Below are 18,916 nucleotides of genomic sequence, written 5' to 3' on the forward strand. Positions count from 1 at the left end.
CCAGGGTCAATAACAGCTAACAATTATGGAGGTTTTTACCTCTGAGCCAGGGCCTGTGATAAATGCTTTTTATATGTTCATTAATTTAATTCTCACACCATTCCTAGCCTGTTTTACAAATGAGGAAATTGAGGCACAGAGAGGTAACTTGCCCAAGGTCACACAGTAGAGAGTAGTCAGGTCAGGATTTTGACCCAAGTAGGTGTGCCTCCACATTTGTGCTCTTGAATACCAGTCAGAGCTTAGGGGAAAACCGGGTTTTAAGTCAGCCTAGTAAGATGAAATATAAATATATTTCAAATTACCTTTGAGAATCCCTTAAAATGCCTATAAATTTAGTATATTTGGTTTGAGGCATATGGCCTTGTCCAATAATTAGAGAACCACTGAGCTAAACTAAAGGAAGAAGCAGAAGGAGTCTATATGCAGATGTTGATGCTTTTAAACTCCTTGGCCTTTAGGTGAACTATTAAATCCCTAGAAGTGAAATGAAGAGGCAGAGAATTATAGAATGTCCTTACCCACTTGCAGGGATGACTCTATTCTCTTTTAATTAGTCTCCGTGACATTAACACATATCACTTGACATGTGATATTTTGCTGGCTGAAGAGAGAACCTTAAGAGGAGAGGAGAGAAAGTTCTGTTAGAAAAGGGGTTCTAAATTCCAAGCCTAAGTTAAATGAGCCTGGTACAATGAGATGTCATCAAACTAGCTCTGGAGCCAGGTAAAGCTGGATTGGAACCCTAAATCTGCTACTTACTAGCTGTGTAACCTTGGGCAATTTGCTTAACTTCCCAAAGCCTTGTTTTTTTAATCTGTAAAATGGTCATAGCAATACCAGTGGGTTGAGAAGATTGATTTTAAAAGTTTATCAAGTAGCGAGCTTGAGTATATATCAGTTATTAAGCATTAGTTCTTAGTAGTGCTTTGACCTTCAGCAGGTCACATCATTTTCTCTGAGCTTCTCCTCATTTGCAATATGAACATAATTGTTCTGCCTACTAACCTCAAAAGTCCTGGTAAAGAAACACTAAAACACTGTACAAAGTTTGTATGAGGATTTTCTCAGCTGCTTGGTACACCTGGAATTGTGAGGAGGTGCTGGGTGACCCCTGCTGGAGAAAATAACTCAGGAGAATCCTGGGCCTGAAGTCAGGCAGAAATGGGCTCAGATTTCCACTTTTGCCATTTAGCGTGGCTGTGTGACGTTGGGTGAGTGACCTAACCTCTCTGGGCTTCTTCTTTCCCTTCCATGAAATGGGATTAACAGTACCGACATCACAGGGTTACCCGGAGAATCATACAATGCAGAAAAGTGATAAGCACGTGGTAAGCGCCCAATAAATAAATGTTTGCTGAATCTGAATTTTGGGGAGCTGAGCCAAATTTAGTCCCTCTTCTCCTACGAGACGGAAAAAGCTCTTGGTGTGTCCGTGCAGAGCTCAGGTAGGGGAGATGCTCTCGGGTCCACTAGGCTCCAGTGCCTCCCCACACCCTCGCGCTCCCAGACGTTTCCATGGCCACCGGTTCAGGTCTGGAGCAGCACTTAGGCGTGTTCAGACCAATCCCCGCCTTTCCAAAGTGACCATTGGCTGGAGAGGCCACGTGATGCGCACTGGTATGCTAATATATGGTAATCGCCCCAACGCCCCTCCTCCCCGTGCTGTGTCCAAGTAGCCAGCGGAGTGCGCGGCGCCGAGCCGAGGGGGCGGGCTGAGGGGCGGCCCCCGGGAGAGAGCGGCCAGGTGGAGGAGGAGCGCGAACGCGACCGCAGGTAACGGGCGGGCGCGTGCGCGCTGGGGCAGGCTGGCGGTGGATGGGCTGCGTGCGGGGGACTCGGGCCGCTGCGCTGCCGGCTTAACCCTTTGGGCACCCAGCTGTCACGGTCGGGCCGGGGCGCGGAGGCCGGGCAGGGCCCGCGGGGCGGGGCATTGCGGTGGGCACCGGCAGGCAGGCGGCGGGCGGCCTGACCCGGGAGCCGCGGCGTGGGGCCCGCGCGAGGACCACGCAGTCCGGGCCGGCGGACCAACTGACCGCGCTGCGCCCGGGGCGGGGACCCCGCCGCAGCCGGGGCTGCGGGGCAGCTCCGGAGGTGGAACTTGCGGGAGGCTGCGGGGAACCGGCTGAAGTACTGGCACTCGCGCGGGTTCTCCCGGGTGACCGAACCCCTCCCGCGCAGAGGCCCGAGCCTCAGCAGCCCGTGGCCTTGCGAGGCCTGCGTTTCCTTCCCTCGTCCCGCGGAGTGCGAGGAGACCTGGGGGTTGGGCCTGACCTCGGCACCCCCTCCGCAGCTGGGATCTGACAGCCCAGCCGCCAGCACTTTTGACCCGGAGTCAAACTGGGGCCCCCTGTGGGACGAAGGCAAGATTGGTACTTAAGGGGGCACTGGCGAGACAACTGGGGATTGTCTGGGAGAAGAGGAATCCCCTAAATGAAAAGCAGGCCCCAAGATATGCCAGGTTTGAGAAGGAGGGATGCCCAAGAAAGGCACTGGCCCCTTGTTTTCTGTGCGGGGTGATGACCTGACACTCATGGGAAAAGGTCGCTGCTGGACACCTGGATCCGTCTGTCATGTCCAGAGGAAGCAGTGTTGTGCGTGAGTTTCTAACAAAATTTTTCTAAGGCAAGGTTTAAATTCATCTCCCTCCCTTACCCTCCTCCTAGGTCTGCTGCAGAAGTGTGTTATTTTAATTACCACCCACTCCCCCCACCCGCCGCCGCCGCCGCCGCCACCACCACTGGTGGCAGCTTTAGGCTCACGGTGTAATTTAGCTTTCACTACAATAGAAATGGTAGGATGGGCCATGTGCCACTAATGTTAAGCTTGCCCTGGGAGTTTCTTGGAAGTGGGAGGCAGGAGGAATTTATCACCAGGGCTGTGAGATACTGGCTAATGTACCAGTGATATCAATAGAATTTCCTTTATGAGTCTAAAGTCGTTTCTTCTAAATCAAGGAAAAACATGGTTGCACATGAGAAGTACCAGGAACCAATTTGATTTTTGCAAGTGAAGTGCAAATTACACTTTCATGTTGCTGTACGTGTCCTTTATCACACAACAAACACTAGCTACATATATGCCAGGCACTCTGTGTCTTGGGGATGCAAAGATGAGTAAGATAATTAGTCTTTGTCCTCAAAGAAAATAGTGGGATAGACAAATAAAATTGCCAGTTCAAGTAAAAACGGCATAATAGATGTGTATATAAAGAGCTGTGGAAGCACAGAGGAGGGAACAATTAGCTGTGTGAGAGGGTCCAGGAAGGCTCTCCAGAGAACATAATTAAGCAAGGTCTTGGAGGATGAATAGGAGTCTGCCTTGCAGAAAACGACAGGAAGGGCAGCCAAAGCAGAGAAAACAGTGAATGCAGACACTTAAAGAGTATGGTATCTCCAGGCAATGGCATTATCTTATAGCCATGGCCTTTTTCCACAAGTAACCTAGCATCTCTAATTCCCAGCACAGTTTTCCAGTTGTATTTTCCTTCTGGTTGTTGTTCTTCCACATTTTTTGCCCTCATCAGTTTCTCTGATCTTTGTCCCTGTCTTTCCAAGTAAGAGGCCAACTTATGGAGATGGGAAAGGGAGAGTTGGCAGCAGCGCCAAGGTAGAGGGCCTGAAAACTGGGCAGAATGCGGGGCACAGCAGGCATCATCCAGAGGGCAATCTAAATCAGACAAGAAGAGGAAAATACCGCTCATAACCAGGGAGGCCTTGCTGAATGGGAAATGTGCCTTTGGTGAAATTGTGAGACCTGGGGAAATGAGTAATAGCTCAGAAGGATGTGGAGCAAGAGAGGGTCTTCTGGACTGTGAGGTGTATCAAGGCAAGCAGTTCAAAACTGACACCACGAATCAGGCAGAAATGGTAGCGCCCCCGGTTGTGTGGAGCCAGCCACGTAGGGCAGCGCTGCATCTGACAGCTCAGGCAACTGTGCAGAAAAGGACAGCACCATCTCCTCAATAGAGTATTTCCAGTACTTCTTTCTTTCTGTTCTCTCTTCCTCCTCACGATGATCCTCTTTTGATCCCAATTTCCACCCAGGATTCCCTTTTATTAGGCTTCTTTTACTGAGGTCTTAGCTACCAGAGCCGAGAAAATCCTGTTCTGCTGCCTTATTAATATCCCTCTCTAGAACTGTAAATAGTCCCTTGTACCTCATAAGCCATCCGCTAGCCAGCCTATTTTTACTTCCTGATCATTGGCAAGCAGAGCATGGATGGGTCCAGAGGTAGTAAAGTGGACCTCATTCCCCAAACTCACCTAATGTTTGAATCAGATACAGGCCTTTTAGCTTTGCTGACACTAAAATTGATTTTTAGAGTGGATTGTGGTGAATTTTGGCAAATCCCCTATTTTGAACTATATTACAAATCAAGCCTTGTAAAGAAGGTGACATTGAGATGATATATCTAACACGAACCGCTAAGACTGATAATTCTGTAAGTGTTAGAGAATCAGGGGTGCTGCTTAAGCAATCTTTTCAACCTGTTTTCTGAGCACCTGTCTGTGTGTAAATACTGTGTTGTATTTGTGCTTTGGAAGAGACAGGAAAGCGAGAGAGGTGATGTAAGTCTGGGGATTATTTTCGGTTGAACAAGGATTCAGATCCCAGTTCTACCCGTTACTTGCTGTGTGATTTGCACAAGTTATTTGACTTTGTTTCTTTATATGTACTAATACTACCTACCTCATATAGTTGTGAAGATTAAATGAAATCACGAGTGTAAAGTAGTCGTTCAGTGGATTTTCAAAGTGCTGAATGTGTGGTATTATAAGAGTTAAAAAAAGAGAAATATCGCTATGGGCTATGATTATGAAGGAAGGCTTTTTCCAGAGACATGGTGACTTTTATGATGTAAAGAGAATGAAGATGGAAGGGAATTCCAGATAGGAAAAATAATGTTCACAAAACATAGGGCCAGAATATCAAAGAAAGTCTTCAGGGGTCAATTGATGAGATTGACCAATCTGGCAAGATCAGAAGGTTTAAGGAGAGAAGTCGTAGGAGTGGAAGGGTTGGTTGAAGCCAGATTTTAACAGGTACTAATGCTGAACTAAATAGAAAGTTAGGACTTTATCCTGTATGGTGGCAAGTCGAAAGATGCTTGGTTAGGGGAGTGTGGGGTCATGAAAGTAGTATTTTAAGGAGATTCTCAGCAACAATGTGGAGAATAAACTTTAGTAGGGATAGAAAGAGAACTGTACAACCAGTTAGTAGGTTATTTAAATAGTCTAGGTGTGAGGAGATAAGGAATTGAATTAGGGTGATAGCAGTGAAAATGAAAAGAGATGGGCTCAGCAGGTGTTATGAAGGAAACGTGAACAGGACTTTGTGACTGACTGGATATGGGTGACAAGAAATAAGAACCAAACACAGCCCTGAACATGGTGACAAGATTAACAGAAATAGGACAGACAGAAAGGAAAACCAGTTTGGGGGAGAAGAAGAGAAGCTAAGTGCTAGCTCTCTTGAGGTGATACTGGAACTTTTATATAAATGGACACGTCCCATAATAGTATTTGGAAGTGGAGGGGCTGATGTTCAACGGAGAGAAGTAAGGGAGTCTTATACAGAGAATGGGATCATTGAAGCCCTATGATCAGCTTAGTTCACCAATGGTAACAGCATAGAGATAGAAGTAAAGAGGACCAAAGGCTGAAGCTTGGAGATTGCCCACATTTAGGGAGGTAGGGAAAAGAAATGCGGTCAGTATGGTAGAAAATAAGGACTACCAGGAAAGCAAAAGAAACATCTAATTTATTCATGTAACAAATGTATTCTTTTCACTACCATTTGTGTACCTTATTAGACATACTGTTAGCCATGAGGGTAAGTATCTCAGAAGTCAAGAGAAGAGAGGGTTTCAAGTTGGAGGAATTGGTCAGCAGCATGCAATTGTACAGAAAAAGTGGGAAATGTCCATTATATTTACTAACCGGGATCATTTGTTTTCTACATTAGTTTACTAAATAAGCAGGGGATGGCCATGGGGATATCAAACGCCAGCTAAAAGAGGATTGTGGCAGGAGATGCTGATAAAAAATGGAGACAGCATGTAGATCATCCTTTGTATGTTTAGCAGTAAAAGGAAGAAGAGAAATAGGAAAGTGATTGAAGAAGGCAGAAGAGTCAAGCAAAAGATTTATAATCTTCCCTGTCTGCTTCATTATTTTAGTTGTCCTGAGATATTGTTCTCATTCTTTCAGATCCTGATTAGTAGTTTAGCAATTCATTTCTTAAACTTACAGCTTTGATAATTACCTGTACATTTCCTTGAACAATAATAGCCTAGCTATCGTATGTTCCATGCTAAGCACTTTGTACACGTTCTATTCATTATCTCATTTAATCTTCACAGTGCTCAATTACAACCACACAACCTCTTGGAAGCATGGAGAGGCTAAATAAGTTGCCTCCAGTCACACAATTAATGAGTGGCGAGGATGGGATTTGGACCCAGCTCTGACTCTAAAGCTCTTCATGTTACACCAAGGGCAGGGCCAGCTTCATGGGTGTGCGACCTGTGCAATGTCCCAGGGCCCTGCGTGTTTAGAAGGGCCGTGTGCTCGGCTTAATGTTTTGTTGTTGCTGTCTTGAAATTCTTAATAATTTTTTTAACAAGGGCCCTATATTTTCATTCTGCACTGGGTCCCACGAATTATGGAACCAGTTGTGCCTGAAGGTCTCAAAACTACTTCCTGAAGCTGGGAAAGCAGTTTGCGCTGCGCCCTTTGTTTTGGTTGTCTCCCCTAATGAAGGTACTTGCTGTGTCCTGGTGCACAATTACGTTTTCCTGTGGTCCTCTCATTTTGGACTCCTGGTATAAAGGGCAGAAGGGGGATGGATATCTCGATATTCAAGGTGACAGCCAGTATGAAGAGACTAGAGAATAAAGGGGCAAGGAATTATTTACCCAGAATGGCTTCTAGAAACTCTTCCATCATATCTTCAGAGTATTACTGGATAGAGTTACAGTCCTGACGCTGTTGTTACGCCCAATTTAAAAAAGAAATGAGTTTATTTGTATTCCTTTTGTAGTCAGATATTTCTATTTGCTTGTGGGAAGCTAGGAGACCATTTTTCAACCTACTGAAACAGAAAATTGGGTTGAACACCTGTAGACAAGTACTACGACTTATCTGTGCTGCTCTGGCAGATGCCACCCCTCCCCCATACCAGGGACTCGCCAGCAGCTTTGAACCATGTGGCTCTCTTGACCACGTTTGTCTTCAATGCTCATGTTCCGCGTTCGCCTTTGTGCCCACTCGATTCCTTCATCTACCCACATGACTCACTGGGCTCTCATTTTTGGCTTTACAGTCACTACTTGTAACTGACAACAAATTAAGTTTTTCTGGCTTTCATAGTTATAGCTCTCTCCAAAACACTCCTGGTAATGACCAAGTCCTGATACCACTTGATCCCAACTGACCGCCTGCCCGTGTCCTAACACCAGCCAGCCTAGATTCCTTTGTGGAGGATATCAGACAAGACTGCGATTGTGGTGCTTCCTCCTATGTCATTCCCTTCAGAATGCTTATTCTCACTTTCTGCTGCCAACATGGACCAGGTGAGCCGAAGAATACATGAGAGTAACAATAAGAAGAGATTTCGAGTTTAACCTGGGGTATACATCACGAAACAAGGTTTAGATGGCCAGGTATTCTCCATGGTCTCCTATTTGTGCTGGTGGCATAGTCTCCACAGGCACTGTAGTAATCTGTTGTTGCATAACAAATTATCCCCAAATGTATCGGCCTAAAACAAATTTCTCTCTCTTTTAAGATTCAATTCAAGCATGACATCTCAAGAGCATTTCCCAACTTGCTTTTTTTCTGTAAGATTTTATTGGGGAAGGGGAACTTCTGTGTACTTCTGGGACTTTTCCAAGTCAAGTTGTTGTCCTTTCAGTCTTAGTTGTGGAGGGTGCAGCTCAGCTCCAGGTCCAGTTCCTGTTGTTAGGTGCAGGGGGCGGAGCCCACCATCCCTTGCTGGAGTCAAACCCGCAACCCTGTGGTTGAGAGCCCTCGCTCCACCCAGCTGAGCCATCTGGCCACCTAGGAACTGAGCGGCAGCTCATTGACTTCATTCTAGTTGCGAGGGCGCAGCTCGCTGGGCCATGTGGGAACCGAACCGGCAGCCCCATTGCCCAGAGCTCGCGCTCTAACCAACGGAGCCACCCATCTGCCCCTCAACTTGCTTTTGATGAACTAGCATCCTTCCGCTCTGCTCTGCCTTTGTAATCTTTTTCATATCCATAGCTTCAATTCCTAAAACCATTCCTTGAACACAGTAGATGCTCAATAAATGGTTGTTGAATATGCTTAAGGATAGGTTGTACCTTTATATACTTTATTCTTTAGAAAACTCATGTATATTGCAAAGCATCTAGCTTTGTGCCCTATGATAAAGACACCCTTCTTCATCTCCCTACCTAGAGGCTCATTGCTGTTGAAAATGTAAAGAAACCATTGTGTCTATCAAAGACTTCTTGACTTGCCAACTCACGTACTCTAGGGAGGACTCCTTGAACTTGTTTCTATCTGTAAGTCTCTGCTCCCCCCGTACTCTGAAACCAATTCTGGCCCTTGTAGGGAATCGCATTAAGAGCCCCTAGCCCGAAGTTATTTGCTTGGTTCAATAACAAAGCCAACATTTGTTCACTATTTAAATATTTGCCTATAAGCTTTATGAAGGGAGGATCTGGGTGTGACTTACACACTGCTGTATTCCCCAAACAAAGCACTATTAGATGCTTGATACGTATTTGGTGAAGGAATTCATGACACTCCATTCTTGATACTCGTCTCCCATTCCTGTTGATCTGCGTCCTGAGCTCTAATCACCTAGAGTCTTAGGCCTGAATTCATCGTTTCATGTGGCCCAGACTGTTTGTCTTGGTCCTTGACTCTTCTCTTACGTGTCCTTATCACTGGTCATCTTTGGGAATTTGACCCCTTGCTTACTCAGAATGAAGGTACCACTTCCTCTCTTAATCTTCCTAACTAATACAGCCAGGAGAGTATTCTTTCTCTACCTATAGCCAGAAACATCCAGCATACATATTAAGTGTGTCTTAAAATATTTGGACTGAAGAGATTACATTCACATTTCAAAAGAAAGAGGACAGGCCCCTTAAGACATGTGTTTTGGCCGGAAACCAAGTTCTAAAATTTTGTGAGTCTGTTAAACCGATTAACTTGTAAGCTTCAGCAATTCAATGCAAATTAATTTTTATACCAACCAACAAATCAAAGGAAGGGAGAGAATAAAGTGAGTGTGTGAATATGGTTGCCAGGGAAACTTTTCCTGACAGAAGAGAGACCCTCACAGGAATTTACACAGGCCCAAGAAAGCAATGTAACCTGATCTGTCTCTGTTCTCTTTCTGATGGGGAAGAAAACCATGTAGAAACCATGGGTACAAATGAAGGTGGCTTCAGACCTTTCTAGAGAATTAGGGAATACTCCTTCTGGAAGTAGGACTGAATAGTAGAGTTCTCCAGCGCAAATAAGATTTTTGTAAGGAACCCATTCCTTCTGAAGGAACATCTGGAAATACGGAGCTACTCTGAATGCAGCTCTGAAAGAATATTCATTCATTCAACAAAGATTTATTCGGCACTTTCTAACTGACCCATTGCCCAGAAGGAAAGGTGATTAATAAGAGACTGATAACAGTTTGAAGGTACTCTATTACACCAAGTAGCTGTTCCTTAACATTTTGTCTAAATTGATTTTTTAAGTAGAGGGTCATATGGACTTACATATTTAATGCTTTTTTCAAAAAAAAATTCTGTTTATGTTAGAAAAAGCTTAAACACAAGTGTATCTTCTGCCATATTTCTATCCTTAGATCATCACTCCTGAGAAAAACCTAATTCATTGATCCACAACGCCACACCCCAAGGGGGAGGTTCATCTAGTGACAGTGTCATCCAAATTGTATGTACCAGTAAAGGACAAACCCATCTTCTTGATGACTGAAATCCTAAGTGACCCTTCATATTTTAATTATAAATGATGGATGGTTTGAAGTCTAAATTCTTGGCTGTAAATGCGTTTAGACCGAAATGTCTAACACAGTCCCATATCCAAGATGTACCGTTCAATGTACATCTTTTATATGCCGATGCCCTGGGGTTTCGTACTGTGCATGGTGCCATCCATGGGCCTGCAGACAGGCAGCAGGAGATGATGGTTAACAGCATGGGCACTAGAGCCAGACTGTTGGATTTCCAGCCCTGCCTCTACCACCATTAACTGTGACCCTCACAGCCTTCTTCAAGTCCTCACCTCTCTGCGCTCATCTTCTGGTACTTAATGGGGATGATAATAGTACCTGCCTCGAAGAATTATAGAATTAAACAGGTTAACACATGTGAGGTGCATAGTAAACTCTATGTATGTTTTACCTTATATTATTTCCTGGAACCTTCTAGACAGTAGGGTTGGTTCCATTTGAAGGAAGACTGTTGAGAGGTATAGAGGTATAATAACTTCCCTAACGTTGTACACTAAGTTTGGACTCAGATTATTTTTGTCCTTAATTTAGTACTGGAGTTTTCCATTCTACTTAGTAAGAGAGAGAGAACACGAGAATTAGTAAGAGAGCATTTTGGAGCATTTTGAAATAGGGGCTACTTCACAAAAGATGGGAACACTAAGGCATATGGAAATAAAATTGCTTTCTCAAAGGCGAAATGAGTGTGAACGGTTGGGAATAATAAGATAGGGAATGTCATACTGGGTCAGGACAGTGGTATATGCAGCCCAATATTCTGTCTCTGATCATGATGACAAGGGACAACTGGAGGGGAGTATTGTAATTGCCATCTATGACAAAGGCTTGTAATTATCGGGATGCACCTGCCCATCCTGTCTTTTAGTTTCCTGCTGTGTCTTATTCAAGCAAGTATTTAAGCTTTACTCCTATTTTTGGTCTTGAAAGTCTGTTCATTATTCAAGAAACATTTTTAAGGCTTCTGTACCCCTATTCTAGTAGCTAGGGACGCAAAGATGAGTAGAACCCAATCCTGGTACCCCACAAGTTTATAAAGGAAGATAGACGTGGAAACATTGATTATGCTGTTGTACTTAGTGCCGTAATAGAAGTATGGACAAGATGATTTGAAAGCTTAGAGGAGGAATCACTTAGTCACACTTAGAAATGTCACCTTCTGGAACAGAAGGTGCTATGCGTGCAAAGGCGAGGGGTGTGTGTGTGTGTGTGTGTGTGCGCACGCGCGTGTGTGTGAGAGAGAGCACAACCTATGTGGGGGATTCCAAGCAATCTGACATGACTGGAGCATAACATGAGTAGGGTAGGGGCAGAAACAAGGTGATGATCAAACATAAAAGGCTTGGTTTGCCAAGCTAAGAATTTGGACTTTATGTTGAAGGCCGTGGGGAGCTTTTGAAACACTTTAGGAGGAATGTGATCAAATCTGCCTTTTAGGAGGGTCCAATCAGCAATGTGGAGGCCAGTTGGACAGGAGTGAGACTAGAGACAGAATCATGCAGTTAGAAGGGAGCCTCTAGTTCAACTTCTCATCCACTGTCAGTATTTTTACTATTGAATATGTACGAGGTGTGATCAAAAGATATGGTGGTGAATGTTTAAATAAAAAACTATTTATTACAGGAAGACACCTTGCCATTAATCCCCCTCAAAATACTTCCCCTCACTTCAAACACACTTATCCCATCGTTCTTGGCACTTTCTGAAGCAGTTCTGGATGTTCTCTTTTGTGAGTGTCTTTAGTTGTCCTATCGTGGCTGTCTCAATGTCCTGAACCAATTCAAGATGTTTACCTTTCATGGTCACTTTGACTTTGGGGGAAGAGTTAGAAGTCACAAGGCGCCAGATCCAGTGAATAAGGTGGATGAGGACACATGGTAATATTTTTATTTGACAGAAATCACCATACCAGAAGCAATGCGTGACATGGAGCCTTTCTGTTGTGAGCACAAAATGCGGTGAATGCTGCTGCTGAGTGCCATCCTACCAAAAGGCAGGGATCTTCAATACAGGAAGTGGTGCATTGAACCTTAGTAACCGTGTGTGACAAGTTTCTACTTGTTTGGTGCAGTCAGTTGGGTATGAGCTACGGTTGAGAGAAGGTGTGTTTTAAAGTATGCCATCAATCATCCTTCATCATGACAATGCTCTGTGTCACACATCATTTCTGGTACAGCAATTTCTGTCAAATAAAAACATTCCAGTGTGTACCCATCCACCTTATTCACCGGATCTGGCACTGTGTGACTTCTAGCTCTTCCCCAAACTCAAAATGATTCAGGACATCGAGGCAGCCACAACAGCACAAGTAAAGACACGAAAAAGGACTTCCAAAATGACTTCAGAAAGTGGCAAGAACTTTGGGGTAAGTGTGTTCAAAGCCAGGGGGAGTATTTTGAGTGGAATTAATAGCAATGTGTCTTTTACTGTAATATTTTTTTTATTTAAACATTCATCGTATTCTTTGATCACACCTCATATATGTTCATTCAACCCAGATTTATTGATGGCATGCCAGGTACTGGGCTAACTACTGGAAATACTAAAAGAAACAACACCCCATCCATATTTTGGAGTTGCTTGCAGTATTTTATTTGCCCTAAACAAAAGCTTTATTGAGTTTTCAGCTTTCCTGTCCCTCTTACACTTCATCTCATTCCCAATACCAGTGTTCTGGTATGTAGAAATGTGCTAGTTTGTGTTTACCGTGTCTGTAAACATGATTTTAGTGTCCCTGTCATAACTCCTTCTCAACCTTCATCGCTCCAAAATGCAAAGTTCTAATCATTTAATGAATTCCTATGGAGAATAAATCTATTAAACCCTTTTTTTAGACTTCTATTTCAATTCTTAATCTTCCCTCTTGTTTCCCACAAGCCTCAAGGGCTATATGTTAGCACTCTTAGGTCACATATTAAACTCTTTGGGCTCTACGTCCTGTCCTTCACTAGCTTACAAAGCCCTTACTTCCTCCATTTTTCTTTTCTTATTTCCCCAAAGATACGCATACCAGAATTGCAGACTGCATTATTTTCTGAGCTTTTTCGATGTGGTGTTAATGCCGTTCACCCATAAGATCACAGTCCCCAAAGGAAAAACTCCTCCACCCCTGAAAATAAAGAAATTGGAGATGAAATGATATTTCTACTGCAATAGAATAGAAGATAAAGTAACGCTTTATTAGAAGTAGTAGTATTTATTACATAATACTAAATTGTGGTTACAATTTATTGAGAACTTATATATGCTAATTGCCATGCTAAAATGTTACGTGAGTTCTTATTTAATCCTCACAGCAACTCTGTGAGGTAACTGCTCTTTATTATTCCCGCTGTACAGATGAAGAAACAGGCTCAAAGGGGTGAAATGATTTGTCAAAGGTCAGGTCACTAAGAATTAATAGAGCCAAATATCAAAGTCAGGCCTGTCTGATTCCTTCACTGCTGTGTAGTGCAGGGTAGATATGCAGGTTCTGAGTGCAGATACCTCTGGTCATCAAGAGTGAGCCAATTATTTTCATCCTTCCTTTATTCACAACTGCCATCGTCAAATCTAATTTCTCCCACTTCTCTTGATTCTGATTTCAATAAGCTATTTTATTTGGATCACAAGAAGGCACAACAAGTTTCTAGTAGCAACCTCCCCCCTCCCCCAAAGTGTGTGATGTTTGTCATCATTTAATTGATTTGACTTTGCATGTTAGCCCTGTAGAGGAGTTATAATTCATTGTGAATGCTGTGTTTACAGTTTGGGGACCTACTTCGAGGTGAATACTTTGTGCCTTGGAATGTGGCTGTGTGTCGTAACAGGTTTGTTGTGGAGAAAGCTAAGTGTCCTTTTTAAAAATGTTGTTTATGTTGTAATTTCCACACAAGATGGATCTACTCCTAGTGATGAGTGAGGTAGACTGAATAATGGTACCCAAAGATATAGGTATTAATCCCTGGAATTCAAGAGAAAGGGTCTTTGCTGATGTGATACAGTTTTAAGGATCTTGACATGAGGAGATTATGCTGAACATCTGGGTGGGCCCAAAGTCCAATCACAAAAGTCTTTAAAACAGAGAAGCAGAGGAAGATTTGACACACACAGCAGAGGAAGAGGCAATGTGACCACAGGGGCAGAGAATAGAGTGATGCGGCCACAAGCGAAGGAATGCTGGCAGCCACCAAAACACAGAAGAGTCCAGGAATGGATTGTCCCCAAGAAGCTCCAGAGGAAGTGAAGGCTTGCCAACCCCTTGATTTCAGCCCAGTGAAACTGATATGGGACTTCTGTGAGAGAACAAATTTCTGTTGTTTTAAGCCATGACGTTTGTGGTAATTTGTTATGCCAGCCACAGGGAACTAATACAATGAGAATAGTTACTTCTTGTACTGCTTTGTTCATTTTGAGGGCACATATCATGACTTAATAAAGGTGACAAACAACTAATATAACATGTATGATAGTAATAACAATAATTTCAGCGAGCACTTATATAGTGCTGACAGTGTGCCAGGCACTATTATAAGCATTTGTAATATATGTACGCATTCAATCTTTGTTTACCATATAGGGGATTCTATTATCTCTATTTATAAATAGGAACTGTGCAGTACAGAGAAGTTAGGTAACTTGGTCAAAGTTATAACTAGTAAGTAGTGGGGCCAGAACCTGAACCCAGACCGTCTGGCTCCAGAAGTCCATGCTATTAAACACTATGCCACACATGGCTTGGCACTTAGGAGACATTCAACAAAGGACATTGTGACAGTGTCTAAAGTTTTTCAAGCCTCTGGCCACTTCCTCTTCTCCATGTTTTATGCTGTGTTCACTGTCTTCTTCAATTTCTTGTCCTTAATCCTTAATATCTTTTCTTCTTTTTAATATCCTTGTGTGATTTTGGTATCTGAGTAATTCTGGCATCATAAACAACTAGAACTTTATATACTTCTATGTCTCCCCTCTGGTTCTTTGTGCTATTATCATATATGTTATTTAAATGTTGTTATTTTTATTTTAAATAGTCAATTATCTTTTGAAAGACATTTTAAAATGAGAAACCAGGAGTTTTATATTTACCCATTCATTTACTGTTTGGACACTTTTTATTCCTTTCTGTTTCCATCTTTCTTTCTTTTTTCTTTTTTCTTTTTTTTTGCAACTTCCTTTAGCCTGAAGAACTTCCTTTAATATTTTTGGTAGGACATGCATGCTGGAATTAATTCTTTCAGTGTTTTTCTGTTTGAAAAGTTCTATTTTACCTTCATTTTGAGAGAGATTTTCACTGGGTAAAGAACTCCCGGTTGTTGTGGGTTTTTTTTCCCCCTAGTGTTTTAAAGATGTCTGTCCATTGCCCACTGGCTTGAATAGTTTATGATGAGAAATCTGCTGTAATTTTTGTCTTTGTCCTCTGTAATGTGTCTTTTTTTCTTCTGGCTGCCTTTAAGATTTTCTTTTTATCACTTGAGCAATTTCATTACGATGTTCCTTGGGATGTTTTTCTTTGTATTTGTTCTGCTTGAATGTGGGCTCCTTGGATCTGTGGGTTTGTAGTTTTCATCAAATTTGGAAAACGTTTAAGCCATTATATTTTCTTTTTCTTTCCTGTCCCCTTCCTCCACAGATTTCTTTTCCTTCTAGAATTCCAAAGTCATGAATGTTAGATAGCTTTTCTATTGTTCCACAGGTCAATGATGCTCTGTTCATTTTTATTCTGTCTTGTTTTTCTGTGCTTTGTTTTGAATAGTTTCTAATGTATCTTCAAGTTCACTGGGTTTTTTCTTCTGAAGTTCCTGATCTATTATTAATCTAATTGTATTTTTCCCCCTTCTCCCGCCTCCCCCCAACTCCATTTCAAGCCATTGTTTCTCAGTCTAGTTGTGTAGGACACAGCTCCCTGGCCCATGCTGGTATTATGAGCCTTGCGCTCCCCAAGGCTGAGGCAATTGGTCGCCGGTCGTCGGTTGGTCACCGGTCGGCCACTCACAGCAGCTCACGGCAGCTGCTGGCTGCTCATGCTGGCCACCTGCCACTCATGCTGGCCACCGGCCACTCATGGCAGCACACAGTAGCCCACAGCAGCAGCTCATGGCAGCCCATCTCCAGGGAGAGCTCTTGTTCACAATCTTAGCTGTAGAGGGTGCAGCTCACTGGCCCATGTGGGAATTGAACTGACGACCTCAGAGTTAGGAGCTCAGTGCTCCAACCACCAAGCCATCGGACAGGCCCATATTTTTAATTTTAGATGTTATATTTTGGTCTCCAGATGTTTAAGGTTTTTTTTTTCATATCTCCTTTCTTTTGTTCTCATGTTTATGTTTTCTTCTACTTCTTGAATATGTGGAGCATACTTATTAAAAGTGTTTTAATATCCTTGTCTGCTAGTTATTTCATCCCCATCATTTCTGGTTATGTTTTTATTTATTTTCTCCTGTTAACAAGTTTCTTTGCATGCCTAGCAATTTTTCGTTGGATACTGGACATTATTAATTTTATATTCTTGGTCGCTAGACTTTGCTTTGGAATATAGTTAAATTACCTGGAATCAGTTTGATTCTTTCAGAGATTGCTTTTAAGCTTTATTATGGTGGGTCCATAGCAGCATTTATTCTAGGACTAATTTAGCCCCCACTACTATGATAATACCCTTCTGAAGATTCTATCTAATTCCTTGTGTATTACAAGGTCTTTCTACTCTAACAGAAACTATTCCCAGCCCTATGTGAACCCTGGGAACTGTTCTGTTTACTCCTTTCCAGTAGTCTTGAGTAGTTTCCTCCCATGCATGTGCAAATTTGTACTTAGTCGAAGACTCCAGGGAGGCCTGTCTGTAGAAAGAACTGTGGTCTCCCTCTTCCTTTCTCTTCCCTTCCCTTCCCTCTCTCTCTCACCCTTCTCTGGTTCCCTCTCCCACAAATTCTAGCCCTTTTGTCCCCCTAGATCTCTAATCTCAGTGGACAGCTCACTGAGACCACTGAGCTCTGTTTGTGTTCCCTGTCCCTGCATTGCATCACGGAGACTGCCTCTAGGCAGTGAACTGGTGCAATCGTAGGGCTCACTTTGTTTTCTCTCTTTTTTCAGAGCTTATAGGACTGCATTGTCTGTTGACCAATGTCTGGAAACATTGCTTTATGTATTTTGTCCAGTTTTGTTTTTTTTTTTAGTTATTTAAGGCAGGAGGTTAAATCTGGTCCTTGTTTCTCCAATTTTCAAATGGAGGTCTCTAACATGTTTTCTGGGGAACTTCCATGTTGATAGTGGGTTCCTTTCTTCAAAGAAACTCTATCACTTCAGACATAGCTTTTGAATATTAAAAAGTAGATCTATATTTAAAGTAACAAAGTCATACACCTAGATAAATCAAAACAGGATGTAGGATATTTAGAGACTAATTTATTGTTATTAAAATGTCAGGGGGTCAAAAAGGAATTTCAAAACAGGACTAAGACTGCCCAGATTGTGATTTACTGAGGTTTTATGGTTCTCCAGAGCTGTAACCAGTTACTGAGTCTTGGCTGTCAGCCCTTTAACTGCCCTACTACCTATTTAAATCCTTTCTTTGTCAATGGTCTTCAATGTTTAAATGTTTAGTTCGATGCCTCATCCCAATATTCAAACAAGGAGTGAAACACTCAGAACCATTGAGATAAAAATCAAAACTATACTGAGAAAGTCCGACCAAGAAAATGTTAACAGTGTTTAAACTGTGAAATCCTCCACCAACTACTGACTGTCTGACCCCGGAATTAATATTTTTCTCCATGTCCTTGCTGGCCACACTGAAAATAAGTGAGGCCAATTACAACGATCTATCCTTGGGCCGGGTTATGGGGAGCAATAAATCATCCTCAACTATTAAACTTTTGTGTTTGTGTGTGTGTGAGAGAGAGAGAAAGAGAGAGAGAGAGAGAAAATACATGTGCAAGTAAAGCATCTTATATGTACCAGGCACCTCATTTAATCTTTGTAGTAACTGTAAATTCAGTTTTCAGGTATTACATATGAGGTATTCGACGAAAAAGCTGAGCTCCAGAGATATAAATGACTTGCTCAAGTTCTTCCACTACACCATGCTACCTCTCATGATGCCATCTGCCTTACCTTCAGTAGCACCATAATCCAGTTGTCAATAGACACAGCCTTAGGCCATCCATCTTGCAGTCATGTACTCTGGCTCACAAGAGCCATTGTGAGCTAGAGCTGGCTAGATAATCACAGTGTCTTTCATTAGAAAAAGAATTTGACGTTTCTAATTCACATAGAGAAGATCAAGCCAACAATAAGGCAGTGAGGGACAGAACATTATTATCTATACAGGCCAATTTAACTGAAAAAGACTGATACATCCCAATACCATACTACCTGTCATTCAAAGAGAGACCTTTTCATTTGAGGTTCTAGTCACTATTAGCAAAGTCTGACAGTGTTTGCGACTCGTGTCTTTCGAACTTATGATCTTTATATAAAGAGCCTTTACATTTGAGATTGCTACCATGGGATGATTTTTCTGTGGTGGTTTTCTAGCTGTGCTACACTGTGTAAGGTCCTACATCAGTCATACAATTTTATCTACTTTGCGAGCAGTTTCCTTGATTTAGCTCATCATGATGAAGCTACCTCAGGCTCCTGCTCTAATTTTTCTCTGCCTATGCCCTGTCCAGTTTTGATGGACGGGCTGTGTTTTAAGACTTCAGCATTCAGTAGTAGGCTCAACGAATACTTGTTAATTTAGCAATGCTGGTTATCCTATTATTCATGTTATTTCTGGTACACCCTTGATTATAACCACTTAAATATCCACAGATAAAGTCCCAGTGATAACCTCAAGTTTCTCCTATATAAAGACGTAAGTGCTACCGGCCTGTACTTTGGCTTGTGGCTAATTGAATATTAGTGCCTTACTTTT

General features: G+C 42.6%; 1 protein-coding gene across 5 annotated transcripts in view; it reads left to right on the top strand.

Moving 5' to 3' along the window:
- Positions 1–1,664: 1,664 nt before the first annotated feature.
- Positions 1,665–18,916, top strand: part of PHC2 (polyhomeotic homolog 2) — a 95,622-nt gene continuing 78,370 nt past the window's right edge. For 2 of the 5 annotated variants that reach the window (XM_081057166.1, XM_081057168.1), the window contains exon 1: positions 1,665–1,776. The gene's annotated coding sequence lies outside the window, so the exon portion shown is untranslated. Of the gene's footprint in view, positions 1,777–2,461; positions 2,599–18,916 lie in introns of those variants that run through there. The other 3 variants (XM_081057165.1, XM_081057169.1, XM_081057167.1) reach the window with 2 other exon arrangements.

The sequence above is a fragment of the Rhinolophus hipposideros genome (genome assembly GCF_964194185.1).
Source record: "Rhinolophus hipposideros genome assembly, chromosome: 8".
Classification (NCBI taxonomy): domain Eukaryota; kingdom Metazoa; phylum Chordata; class Mammalia; order Chiroptera; family Rhinolophidae; genus Rhinolophus; species Rhinolophus hipposideros.